The 12713-nt window shown below is 34.8% G+C and overlaps 1 long non-coding RNA gene across 4 annotated transcripts in view; it reads right to left on the reverse strand.

Moving 5' to 3' along the window:
- Nucleotides 1–1705: 1705 nt before the first annotated feature.
- The window catches only part of LOC119252704 (uncharacterized), a 60003-nt gene continuing 48995 nt past the window's right edge, over nt 1706–12713 (reverse strand). For 3 of the 4 annotated variants that reach the window (XR_008553287.1, XR_008553286.1, XR_008553285.1), the window contains exons 4-5: nt 5400–5448; nt 1706–5007 (exon numbers count right to left, since the gene is read on the reverse strand). This is a non-coding gene — a long non-coding RNA (uncharacterized LOC119252704). The remainder of the gene's footprint in view (nt 5008–5399; nt 5449–12713) is intronic. The other variant, XR_005126895.2, reaches the window with a different exon arrangement.

The raw sequence follows: 12713 nt of genomic DNA on the forward strand, positions 1-12713 counted from the left end.
CACGCTCGTAGGTAGGGAGACTCAGCTTTAGAAAGACCCAGGTCCATGGCCTCCCTGGTGGCGCAGAGGTTAAGTCTCATTGCTTTCTTTCTGTCACCACTATTACCTGAGGTCAACCCCTGCCAGGGATCTAACCCACATATGGCCAGCAGACCTCTCCTGTCTCACCTGCTGCTCCCCTTAGTATATTTCAGTAGATCTGCCTGTTTTTCCCTACTCTGTCTCTGATGAATCCTCTCTCTCTCTCTCTCTCTCTCTCTCTCTCTCTCTCTTCCTTTCTCACACACACACATCCCTCCAACCCGCCCCCCATTACACCTCTGGCCTACACCCCAATTCTTCTATGCATAAATAAATGAATAAATAAATCTTTTTTTTTAAAGAAAGACCCAGGTCTATTTTTTTCTAAATTCAATTTTATTCACATCAAAGCTGCAACTTTCTCATTAAATGAATATATATTTTAAAACTATTTACAAAAAAGAAAAGGATTACAATATTTAATATTCTTCTGTTGAAGAAGGAGATATTTTCCTGTCAGATGACACATTGCGAAGAAATAATACTTAAATCAGGATACTAATGAGACAGAGATAGGAATATTAGACCAATATTGCAGAGCTAAAACTGAATCTTTCTCTCTATGAGATGCTATCTTCTATTTAATTTTCCTAAAATTCCTTAAATTTTAATAATATTCTTCAAAACATAATATTTGCTGAAATTCTGTTAGCTTTATTTCCATTTCTAAAATATTTTGTGACTATGTGTATTTAAATATGTGTACATAAATGTCTAAGGTTTTTTATATGTGTCACATAGATAAATATAAATATGGAAACTTGGCTATATCAAATGTAGCACTGAAGTTTAGTGAATATTATTTAGGAATATTATTTAGGAACTGGTACAAAGGCATTATTTATTCCTAAGCATATAGAAACGATTTCAGGAAAATTAAAAAAAATGTCTAAGACAATATCTGAAATAATCTAAGAAAAACTTGAACTAATCTTTATAAAGCTAAGGTAGGAAAAATTATAATGTATAAAATGTGTAAGGAAAAGTTGTTGTATCTGAGTGCATTTAAATTGACATCTGTATGTCAATGTGTGCCTTAAAACAGTGAAAGTCCAAATCATGACCATACACAAGTTATTTCTCATAATTAGTAGAGATGTACTCCAAAATAATAAAAAGTCAAAAAGAATTCTATATAACCTCAACAAAGAAACTAAACCTCAACAAAGAAACTAAATAAATGTTTGAAAAGTGTGTTCAACATATTCTCATCTAATGCAAATAAAATTACAATCTGGATAATTTTACATGTATCAGACCAACAAAAATTAAAATATTTAAAATTGTAGGTCATAAACTGTTATTCCTTGTTGCTCTGAGTGTCAATTTCACACAAATATTGTAATCCAGTAGTTTCATGCCTGAATATACACCCAAGTGACACTCCCAAGTGCACTGGGAAACAGGCATAATAATGTTTAAAGTAGCCATGTGTCTAACAACAAATTCTAGAGTGAAGATAATTGAATGATCCAGCCATCAAAATAAATGTCCAAAGCAGAAATCTCAGTTGATAAAGCAAGTCACACAGCAGTATATGCGGTATGTTTCCATGGATAAAATATCTAAAAACATATAAGATTAAATATAATCTTATTTAGGAATACATATGTGTTTGTAATTGTTCTGATCGAGATATATATGTTTCACTATATATTAGTAATGATAATGATAATGTTCTCATTCTTACATTCTTACCAGGAGTGACAAAAAGCTGCTTGTTAACCTGTCATTTATTATATTCTGTACATACAGCTTAGCCATACTCTTTGATGTTATTTTTTTACAATATAGAGTTTTTACAATATAGAGTTATAAAATATTCTCCAATAAACAAGACAAATGGTAAATAAAGAACATGTTCCTACAAAAGGTTAAAGTTAAAGGGTTGATCCTCAAATGAATAAAGATTCGTTCCTAACATCACATTGCAACAACCAGAGATTCATTTACCACTCCAGCACTAACTCTTCTCCACCCCACCCCCCACCTAGGTGATCACTAACAATTTTTTGATAGCTAGAAGCTTTGATGTGGCATTCAACTTCTAGATTTTACATAGGGTAGGCTAAAAAAGAAGAAAAACAAATACCACAACATACTATTTGTAATTCTTTGTTTTTCAGAGTCACATTGGAAAATGTGCTGTATCCATTAACCTTTCTGCAAAGAGCAGAAGGTAAGCTAGTTAACATTTGACAGCTTTGCAGAGTCTATTGACTTGTAATGAAAAATACACTGCTACCTCTATTTTCTGTATACCTGTCAGTTGCAGCATTTGTTACAAGAAGAACCATTACTATCACTGTTTTAACTTCCCCTTTCCCTCCTCTGCTGTTTTTAGTAGAAATTGAGGAAAATTTTGACCTATTACCATATGCATTTTAATTTTCTCACTCAGTAATTTTATATTGACCACTTGCTTATTAATGGTTTATTATGTGAATAATAAACAAACTTGCAGTTCTTATAAATCGTGTTTGACTGTAAAATAGTCCAGAGTTAACTATATTGCCTTTAAATGCTAAGCAAGAAAATGCTAATGGGAATAACACATTTCTGTCTGGCCTTGGGAATTATCTAGCATGTTTCCATAATTACAAAATGATTAAAAATGATGATGGTATCATGGAATATTTGTGCAATGGACAACAAAGTTACAGGTGTTGCAATAACAATATAGTGGCAAAGTCCCAAAAGGAAAAAGGTGAGAATGGTTTCCAGTTCAGAGTATAATCAATCAGTATATGGATGTCCTGTGTGACATATAATTAATAGCGTGGGATTTAACTGAGTAATTGGATATTACATAACCCCTCACCATTTACTAATAGATAGATAATTAAAGAATCCCAGAGCTCATTGTCAATCCTATACAAATGAGACAGTAGAATATATAAACTTTTCCCAACTTCTTTTTAAGTTGGCCATATATGTCTGTATAATTCTTAGCACATTTATGAGGTGGGATGGACGACTTTAACTTCAGGTAACAGCCCATATAAATTGTTTATATTGAGTCCACATTAATTTAAACATAAATATATTGGATATGCTATCTCTATGACATATATATGTGTGTGTGTTGCTGTCACATAACATATCCTCATGTGAGTTGCAAAGATTAATTCCATAACTTAACAATGATGTTAAGGATGTGAGGATCCAGGCTTTCCCTAACTTTCACCCTGTCATCTATAGACTCTTAACATTTGTTTACAGACTTGTCCCTATTATGGTCTCAGATAATAATTTTCCAACAACTGAAAGGCAGAAAAAGTAGATTGATTCCTTTATTATTTCATATTTCCAGGTTTACTGAGATAAAAATGATATGAAACATTGTATAAGTTTAAGCTATACATTGTAATAATTTCATATATGTATATATTGTGAAATGATTACCACAATAAGGTTAGTTAACACATTCATGGCCTCACATAGTCACAGTATTTGTGTGTGTGGTGAGACCATTTAAGATCTTCTCTTTTGCAACTTTCACATACACAAAACTGTATTGCTAACTATTGTCACAATACTGTGCATAAAAACTTATTCATCTTATAACATTTGTACCCTTTGAACATCTCTACTTATTTGTCTCCCCGTTCCTTGGCAACCACCAATCTTCTACTTCTCTAACTTTCATGAGATACTTCTGTTAATTCTTTGGGGACCCCTAAGGTATCACACATAGAGCAATTCCTATACTTTCTTAGCTAATCTATTGCAAGACTCTTAACTGCTGCTCCTGGAAAGTCTTTGGGAATCCCTTGACCCCTGCAAGCATCCCTAAGTAAGATCCTCTAGATATAGCTTGTCCCATCTTGCACATCATCTACTTGTGTCCTGAAAAATGAGCACATCTCCAAATAATCTATAAACTAAACATTCGTCTTAATAAAAGATACTAGAAGAAAAAGATAATTTATTTTACTAAATACTTTCAGGTTTTGAAACGTATCATCAAAAACTTATAATGAATTTCCTCTTATGAATCATTAAGAAAATAATAGAGTAGTCAAATATGTAAAAATGATTTGATTTTTATCTGGATTTAAGTGAAGTCATTGTGCTTTCCATTTTGATCACAGACACACTTGATTGCAATCTTAAAAGCCATCTGCCCAACAAGATGCTGAGTTTGCACAAATGGTGAGTGTGTGCCAGAGTTAGAAATCAAACATTTTCTGAGCACAGCCCCAGACCCATCCCAGGACACAGAAGGTCCCAACTCTCCATCTGTGTGGGGAAAGAAATGAAACAACTGAATTAATTACTTTAGAATCACCCTACTATAGGTATATAAAGATTGGTTAAATCTACGCCTTGAGTAATGGAAATAACAGTGGTGTGGAAATAAGTGTTTTATCAATAAGATCTTTATAGAGAGCCCTTTGAATCAAATTTCTGTTCTTGATGGCTATAAATAAATAATATGAAACCAGGTGGCAAGTATATTTCTTTAAAATCAAAATTAAATGTAAACATTTACTAGTTTTAAGAATATACTCATTTTAGTGTGTTTGTAGTCAATATATCCTCTCATAATGGAACTATACTTTTTGATGCATATTTCAAATAAAGCAAAAAATGTAGGAATGCCTACCTTCTAAGATTGTTGAGTGGGAGACTGTCAGGGGAGAAAAACAGTGGTGGTGATGATGGAAACACACCTTGAAGGGAGGGAGACTGCATCAAGCTCTAGTCTCATATGTTTCACATTGGGGCACAGTGTGCTAGCGTCAGGCTGCTCACCACACCACAGCGGGAAGCATGAATCTGAGCACCACTGAAGGGGGATTTTTTCCAGTATCTCACAATTACTAGAACATCTGCACCACAAAATGCCCCACATTCAAAAAGCAGTATCAAAATATGTTCTTAATTTTCAGGTTCACAGTTGTCAACTTGATACAAATTACACTGTAAGACAAATAATATAAATATTAAAATAATTGAAAAGATTATAAGGTATGATTGAAGAGTCATAAAATGAATGAATGAATTCATTCAGTTTTATACAAGTTTTGTCTTCTTTTGCTGATTCCACTAGAAATGGAAAATACAATAACAGAACTGATATTTAAAACTATCACATGTGCAAAAAACATTTAAGCATACAGAATTGTGTTAGAAATACAAATAAAAGCTACTTGAAAGAAGAGAGTTACTTAAAACAGATCATTATAAAAAAGCAATAAGATATTGGCCATTTAAAATTTGTCTCTACTGGTTTTAAGTTATATTTCACTAATGCAAATAATAGGGATCATTTTCTTGGCATAAAATGAAGCTGGTAAAATTGAAAACCTTACCTGGGAACATATTGCTTCTACAAAAAAGATTAAGGAGGTGTCTTCCATGCTGAAAGAGATCACATCATTAAGAATATATTTGTCCTATATTACCTCTGTTTGTGGTTCTTCATTTCAAATTTATCACATATAGAGAATGTCACATAGAAGGCAGAGATGGAAGAGTCCTTTCTGGGTTTCATTATATTTTATCTGAAAGGTCTATCTTTGAATGATCTCAGTCGGAAAGAGTACCACTTCTTGTGAGGCAATCACCTTTGAGTATCCCCATGGACTTTGATTTTGATTTTGGACTTTGATTTTGGTTTTAAAGATTATGTGCATATTACAAATAGAATATAAAATTTACTTAGGTAAATTTTGTGTGTTTGGTTCATTTGAGAAACATTTTTGAGCATATGACAAATATTGTAGGAGCATAAGAATGAATAAAATACGCGACTGGTGATCTAGTTAAGGAGAAAGTTAAGAAACTAGTAATCATGACTGTATCAGGAACTATGGGAAAGAGTGGTGTTTCTAAAACATAAATTTAGTCATACTGTAAATCTGGTGGGAAAGTCCACACAGATAGTAAGTGAATTTGCTCAAGGGTTTGATATTTCACAGAGGCAATTGCACTGTGAATTGCATTATAGACTTCCTAGGAGGAAAGTATTTTAGAAAAAAAAAAATGGTGTTTAATTCTTCTTGATGTGATTATAAATAGGATTATTCTATTGATTTATTTCTCTTTCTAGTTGTTTGCATTTGGAAAACATATTTTTGCATATTGATTTTGTAGCCTGCCACTTCACTGATTTATTGGTTCTAATATATTTTTAGTAGAGTCTTTAGGGTTTTTTTTAATGCATATTATCATGCATTTTGCAAATGGTAATAGATTTATTTCTTCTTTTCCAATCTGGATTCCTTTTATATTTTCCTTCTGCCTAATCACTCCAGTTAAGGCTTCCTATACTATGTTGAATGACAGTGTAAAAACAGACATCCTTGTTTTATACCTGGTCATAGGGAAAAGCTTTCAGCTTTTCACCATTGAATATGTCAGGTGTGTGTGAGTTTGCCATATACGACCTTCATTATATTTACGTATTCTCTGTCTATCCCCATTATTTGTAGTTTAAGGCAGGTGGAAGACCAGTACAATGAAAACTATAAAACATTATTAAAATGCAAATCAAAACCAGAAAGAGATATCACTTCAGCTCTGAGGTTGACCCACATCACAAAGACCAGAGAAAAAAAGATGTTGGTGAGGATGTAGAGCAAAAGGAACCATTTTACATTATTGGTGGGAATGTAGACTGGTCTAGCCCCTGTGGAAAATAACATAGAGTATTCTCAAAATATTGAGATTCAGTCTATAATATACACCAACAATTCCACTGCTAGGCATCCAACTGAAGAAGCAAAGGCCCTAATTCAAAGGGATATATGCACACAGGCATAAATTAGTATTTGCAAAACATGGCATGTGTAATGCCTGAAAGTTTGAAACAACCTAAGTATCTAACACCAGATAAGTGAATCCAAAAGCTGTGGTACATGCACACAATGGAATACTATCCAGCTACAAAAAAGGATGAAATCCTGCCATTTGCAACAACATGGATGGACCTGAGGAGATTATGCCAAGTTATACTAATCAGAAGGAGAAAGACAAAACTGGATGATTTCACTCATATGTGGAACATAAAGTAACAAAATAGAAAAGCTAAGCCAAAACAAGCCCTAGAATTCTAGTGTAGAATTGAGTCTACCAGAAGGTAAGTATGAGGGGTGGGTCCCCAGGGGGAAGGGAACACAATGGTGGAAGAGTATGGGAGCTTTGGTGGTGGGTTGGTATAGTAACACACATTTGAAGAGTTGTAACCCCATAACGTCATTTATGGAGGGTGTTGTAGACAACATTACTAAAGTAAATAATGATACAATTAATACAAAAAATAATCACCAGTTAAAGTACTATATCCTGACAATTTTGGCAGATCTACAGAAAAGGTAGAACTTCAGCATTTGCTGATTATAGGGTTTGCATTTTATCCTGAATCCACTGAAGAGTTTTTAACTGTGACAAAATTAAATTTGTTGGTAAGAGGGTAATATCACTCCTGTAGTAACTATGAAAAATTTGAGGGCAATCAAACTAAGTTAGTGAATGCCTAGTTGCAAGTAACAGAAAATTAGACATGAGCTCATTTACAGCTTAAAGATGATTAATTGGGCCTTAAGCAGTGTTGAAGTGGACTCTGTGTGGGTTTGGTCAGGGATTAGATATAATTTCTCTCTCTTTTTTTTAAAGATTTATTTATTTATGTATATAAGAACTGGGGTACAGGCCAGAGGTGTGGGGGGTGAGAGGATTCACGAGAGACAGAGTGGGGAACAGAACAGGCAGATTTACTGAAATACACTGCTGAGGGGAGCAGTGGGTGAGACAGGAGAGGTCTGCTGCACCTTGAGAGTAACCTCCCTGGACAGGCATCAAACTCATGCTGCATGGCTGCAGATAGCTTCGTAGTGCTGACACTTAACCCCCTGCAACACCAGGGAGGCCCTAGACATCATTTTTCTCTGAGTCCTCCATGGTCTCCTCAATGAGCTCTCATTTTGGCTCCTTTCAGGGTAAAAAAGAGAGCTTTCATTGGACTGTGATTACATACATACTCTTTCAAATCTGAGAAGTGTTTTTTCCTCAAATAACTAAACATTGATTTTGAATTTTTATTTTATTCACCCAATTTGAACTCTACAGTGTGAGGGATGATGAGAGCATGCATATTATTCGATCAATATGAACTATGTCTAGAACTTGTAGTCATATTGATCCAAACCATATTGGGGGATAGCTAAAAAACTGGGGAGACTTAGTTTCCAAAAGTAAAGTATAAATTCTATGTTTTTTGAAAAAAGAGAAGGGAATGAAAAATGACTACCAGGTAGGCAACCAGTACATGTACATAAAAGAAAAACTCTCATTGACGTCCAGGCAAGAAATGACAAGCACTTGAATTTATATATTAAAAGTAGAAATAGCTAGCAGTGGGAAGTTTTGATAAAGTGTCAACTGATTGAATTTGACAGGTGTGGAAAAGGGAGAGATGAAGAACGACTTCAAGTTTTGTGGTTTGGGTAAATGGAAACTTGATAGTGGCATAACCAAGACAGAAAATATAAGAAAGGTAAGTTGGAAAAAAGCAGGAAAGAGTAAGTTTATGAATTGTTTGGAATATGTCGCGTTTAATGTACTGTTAGTCTAAATTGACATGCTTAATAAATAATTAGATAGGTAGGAATTTCTGCATACAATTCCTGAGATGACAGGCATAGATAATAGCAGAGATTAAAGGTAATTTCAGCAGATAGTGAGTGAGAATAGCAGGACAACATTTGTAGAATGAAAGAGAAAAGGACCCTGACAATGTTAACATTAAGAGGTTAAATAAGATTTTAAAAAGTGGCACTGCAGATGAGAAAGGAGGATGTTTAAAGAAGAACCAGGGCTATGGTGGAAGATTATGGGTGCCTTAGTGATGAGTGTGGTATGGTAAACATACATTTAAAGAGATCTGAACTTATACTTCTGAGTCATATATAGCATTGTAAAAGAATGTTATCTTAGTAAAAAATTACAAAAATTACACAAAAAGTGAAGAACTAGGGGCCTCCTTGGTGGCGCAAGGGGTTAAGACTCAACCTATGAAGCTATCTGCAGCAGCTGCAGCACAAGTTTGATCCCTGGCCAGGGAGCAAACCACATGTTGCAGCCGACCTCTCATGACTCACCCGCTGTTTCCCTCAGCAGTGTATTTCAGTTGATCTGCCTGTTCTGTTCCCCACTTCCTCTCTGGTGAATCCTCTCCCCCCCACACACACTTCTGGCCTACACCTTGTTCTTGTATGCATAAATAAATAAATCTTTTAAAAAAAAGTGAAGAACTAGGAGAGTGTACAGAATTTTAATGCAATGGGTAAGAATGTCAAGTAGGGGGGAGTGATCACTTACATACTATGTAATTTTTAATAAGAAGAATTATTAAGTATATGTTTAGGGTAGAAGTGATGTGAGACCTAATTTTAACAAATAAGGAGACATTCAACATTTGGAAGAAAATTTTTCTGGGCAGATAGAATAGCTTACAAAGTGAGTTGGAGTGGGTAAATAATGGCAAGAAGGCCAATAAGACTGGAACATGACTAGAGAAACTTCTTTAAAATAGACACAGATCAGAGCAACAAGAGATTTACAAGCCATGAGAATTTTCTTGTAGAAAAGAGTAAATTGATGCAACTGCAAAATTTTGAGTAGACTAAAAGGAGATGCTGGCCAAAAGTGGGGGGTTTGGCATAGTTGGTGATTTAGTTCTTGGTGGTAATCACTTACTTATGGATGAAAGAAACCAACACATGGTCATATATAAGTTGGTAGATTTGCTAATGGAAAGATGATTACATTATCTTCTAAGAACTGTTTTTATCAGGGAAGCAAGAATTAAGTCATTAGTTGAGGATAAGAAATTTATTTGGAATACAGTGAGTTAACTTATCAGTTGGAAATAATGACATTGAAGATTCTACAGAAGCCTAGAACTGGATCGAAGTTTTGTTAGAGATGTACATGGGTAAGAGGCCAAGATCAGGTTAAGCAGTATGATTGAATGAAACAATTAAACTACTGTAATATAGATAGCATCACGATTCAGTTTGTTCCTGTGATAATTAACATTGCTCTCTCTTTTTGTTTTCCCTGTATCTCTTTCCCTTTTTTCCTTCTTTGAATCATCTACTCTAGTAGAACATTAGCAGAAAAACATACGAGATTTTATGAAGATGAAATTATTTTACTTTCATAAGAAATTTCTAGATAAATATTTGGAGAGATGACTCCCAGAGAATATTGTACTCTAGACTTATTTGTGGATCCAATTTATCTACATTAAATTTCTTTTCTTTAAAAATAGGTAATCATAAAAAAATGTATCCCTATCTAGTTATAGATTTTCAAAGAGGAAAGGAAACCATGATAGAGACTCCCTGTGATTAAATCATCCGATTGTGAAAAGTCTAGGTGTCCTTTATTGTAAGCATGCCTTTGTTCACTACACAATGCCTTCTTGATTAACAACCCGGGGAAATTATAGCTTTAGCAATTGCTCATGTAGATTCTTTAGGTTTATGACACAGCAATTTGGTTCTTCATATACTTTACTTTTGAAGATGTGACATTTAGTTCATTGGGAAAAAAAGTTAAATCTAAAACTTCTGGTGAAAGATAAAAATGGCATTATCCCCAGTCTCAGTAGAACACAAGCTGATTGCTGCTTGGTATTCCAAAACACACCTGCATGCCCTGCACAATGACTGGGAAAAATTGATGAGACCCTTTTTTTTTTAAGATTTTATTTAATTATTTTCATGTACAACTGGGGTACCCGGCAGAGGTGCAGGGGGGAGGTGAGAGGATTCACCAGAGTGAGGGAATGCAGAACAGACAGATCTTCTGAAATACGCTTCTAAGGGGAGCAGCAGGCAAGATAGGAGAGGTATGTTGTGCCATGTGGCTCCCTGCCCTGGGATGTAACTCAGGCCATAGTGGTGGTAGCTCTGAGACTTAATCCCTAGTCCATCAGGAGGCCCTGATAATACATTTGTACATATGCAATTCTTAAATCCTAAGTGTCGTGGTATATATTGTTGTATATCCAAGTTTTTTAATGGATGCAAATTTGATGGGAAGGCATTTACCATTGTTATTTGGTACCAGTTTGGCATGAGTAGGACTATTAACATTAGTGAACATTCAGGTCCTCCCTGACCTGAGCAAGAATAATGCTCTCATCTTTCTGCTGAAGGATTTTTTTTTGTTTTAATGAGGGGGCAGAAACATGAATAACTGCTCACAAAAAAAAAAAAAATCTGTTTTCCATTTCATGTTAGAATGATCAAAATGCCTATAGCCTAGCACAGTTTCTGTAAAATTTTCACATGTGAAGAAAAAGTATCTACCTCCTTGCAGTCCAGTGTTTTGTTTTTTCTTTAATCTTGATTTTTTTCCTTCTTGGTCTTCTAATGATTCAGTGGTATGTTGTTTTTCAGAGTCTATTCTGCTGATAAATTATTGTTGTGTTTGAATCTTTGAATTTGTTCCTACCTGCACTATTGGGCAGCCCAGAGTGGACACATCCAGATTTTAGTGCCTAAGAAAAACGATTCTTTGGTGAAGGTGTGTTTTGGAAGACTTGAGCAGCAATCAGCTTGTGCTCTACTGAGACTGGTTTTAATACCATTTTCCTTATCTTTCACCAGAGGTTTTAGATTTAAATTTGTTTTCTCCCTTGAGCTAAATGTCACATCTTCAAAAGTGAAGTATATGAAGAGCCAAATTGCTGTGTCATAGACCTACAGAATCTATAGGAGCATTTCAAATCCAAGTGTTTTGGTGAGGATTTATTTCTTTGCTGCTGAATGGTTTTCTCCTTATTTGAAGGTTTTTAGAAAAAAGAGAGTAGGTAAAACTAATTATATCTGCATTTATGTCCATCTTCCTCAAAAAAAAAAAAAAAAGGAAAAAAAGATAGTTGTATGATCATCCCAGGGGAGAACCCTTAACACTTGTGCCTTTTGTATTTTGCTTGGCATTAGAGTCATCAAGGAAAACCCACTCAGTCAAGTGTTTGATAGCATAACACTTTATTTACATAAGAAAAGAGATAGCAAGATCAGCTTCAGGCTGTGGTGGAAAGACCTTGTTCCTTCCCTGAGGAAGACAGTTATAACAGTGGAGTTGGCCAGGTGCCATATGATGTGCACTCTTCAAGCAGAGATAAAAGAGTACTCCTTGAGCATGAAACAACGAAAGATTTTCCCACAGAATGTGGTAAGTCTGGCACAGATTTTGTGGACTCTTTCTGTTTTGGGAAAGAAATGCCCCAGGCCCAAGGCCCCTTCCTAATACACTCCTTCCTAACAGGAGTGGGGGTAGGAATAGAGGGGGTGGTTAAAGGCTGCATGCTAACCCTACAAATGTTGCCTATTCAGGCTGACTTCTTGACTGCAAACTGATCAGAGACCCTGAGCAGGAACTACTTATTTAAGATACTGCTGGATTTCTGACCCACTATAACTGTGTGATAGAATACATGTTTATTGATATATTAAGTCATTAAATGCTGAGGTGTTTTGTTATTCAGTGATAGATACTATAAAAATTGATGGATTAGTGGTTGAAAAAGATTATACTGAAACAAGGGGATTCAAAATTCAATGGGTAACTATCACTTTCTAAGAACTGTGAAAAATTCTGTGTCAGGT

The sequence above is a fragment of the Talpa occidentalis genome, unplaced genomic scaffold (assembly GCF_014898055.3).
Source record: "Talpa occidentalis isolate TD23 unplaced genomic scaffold, MPIMG_talOcc4v2.1 talOcc4.2, whole genome shotgun sequence".
NCBI lineage: Eukaryota > Metazoa > Chordata > Mammalia > Eulipotyphla > Talpidae > Talpa > Talpa occidentalis.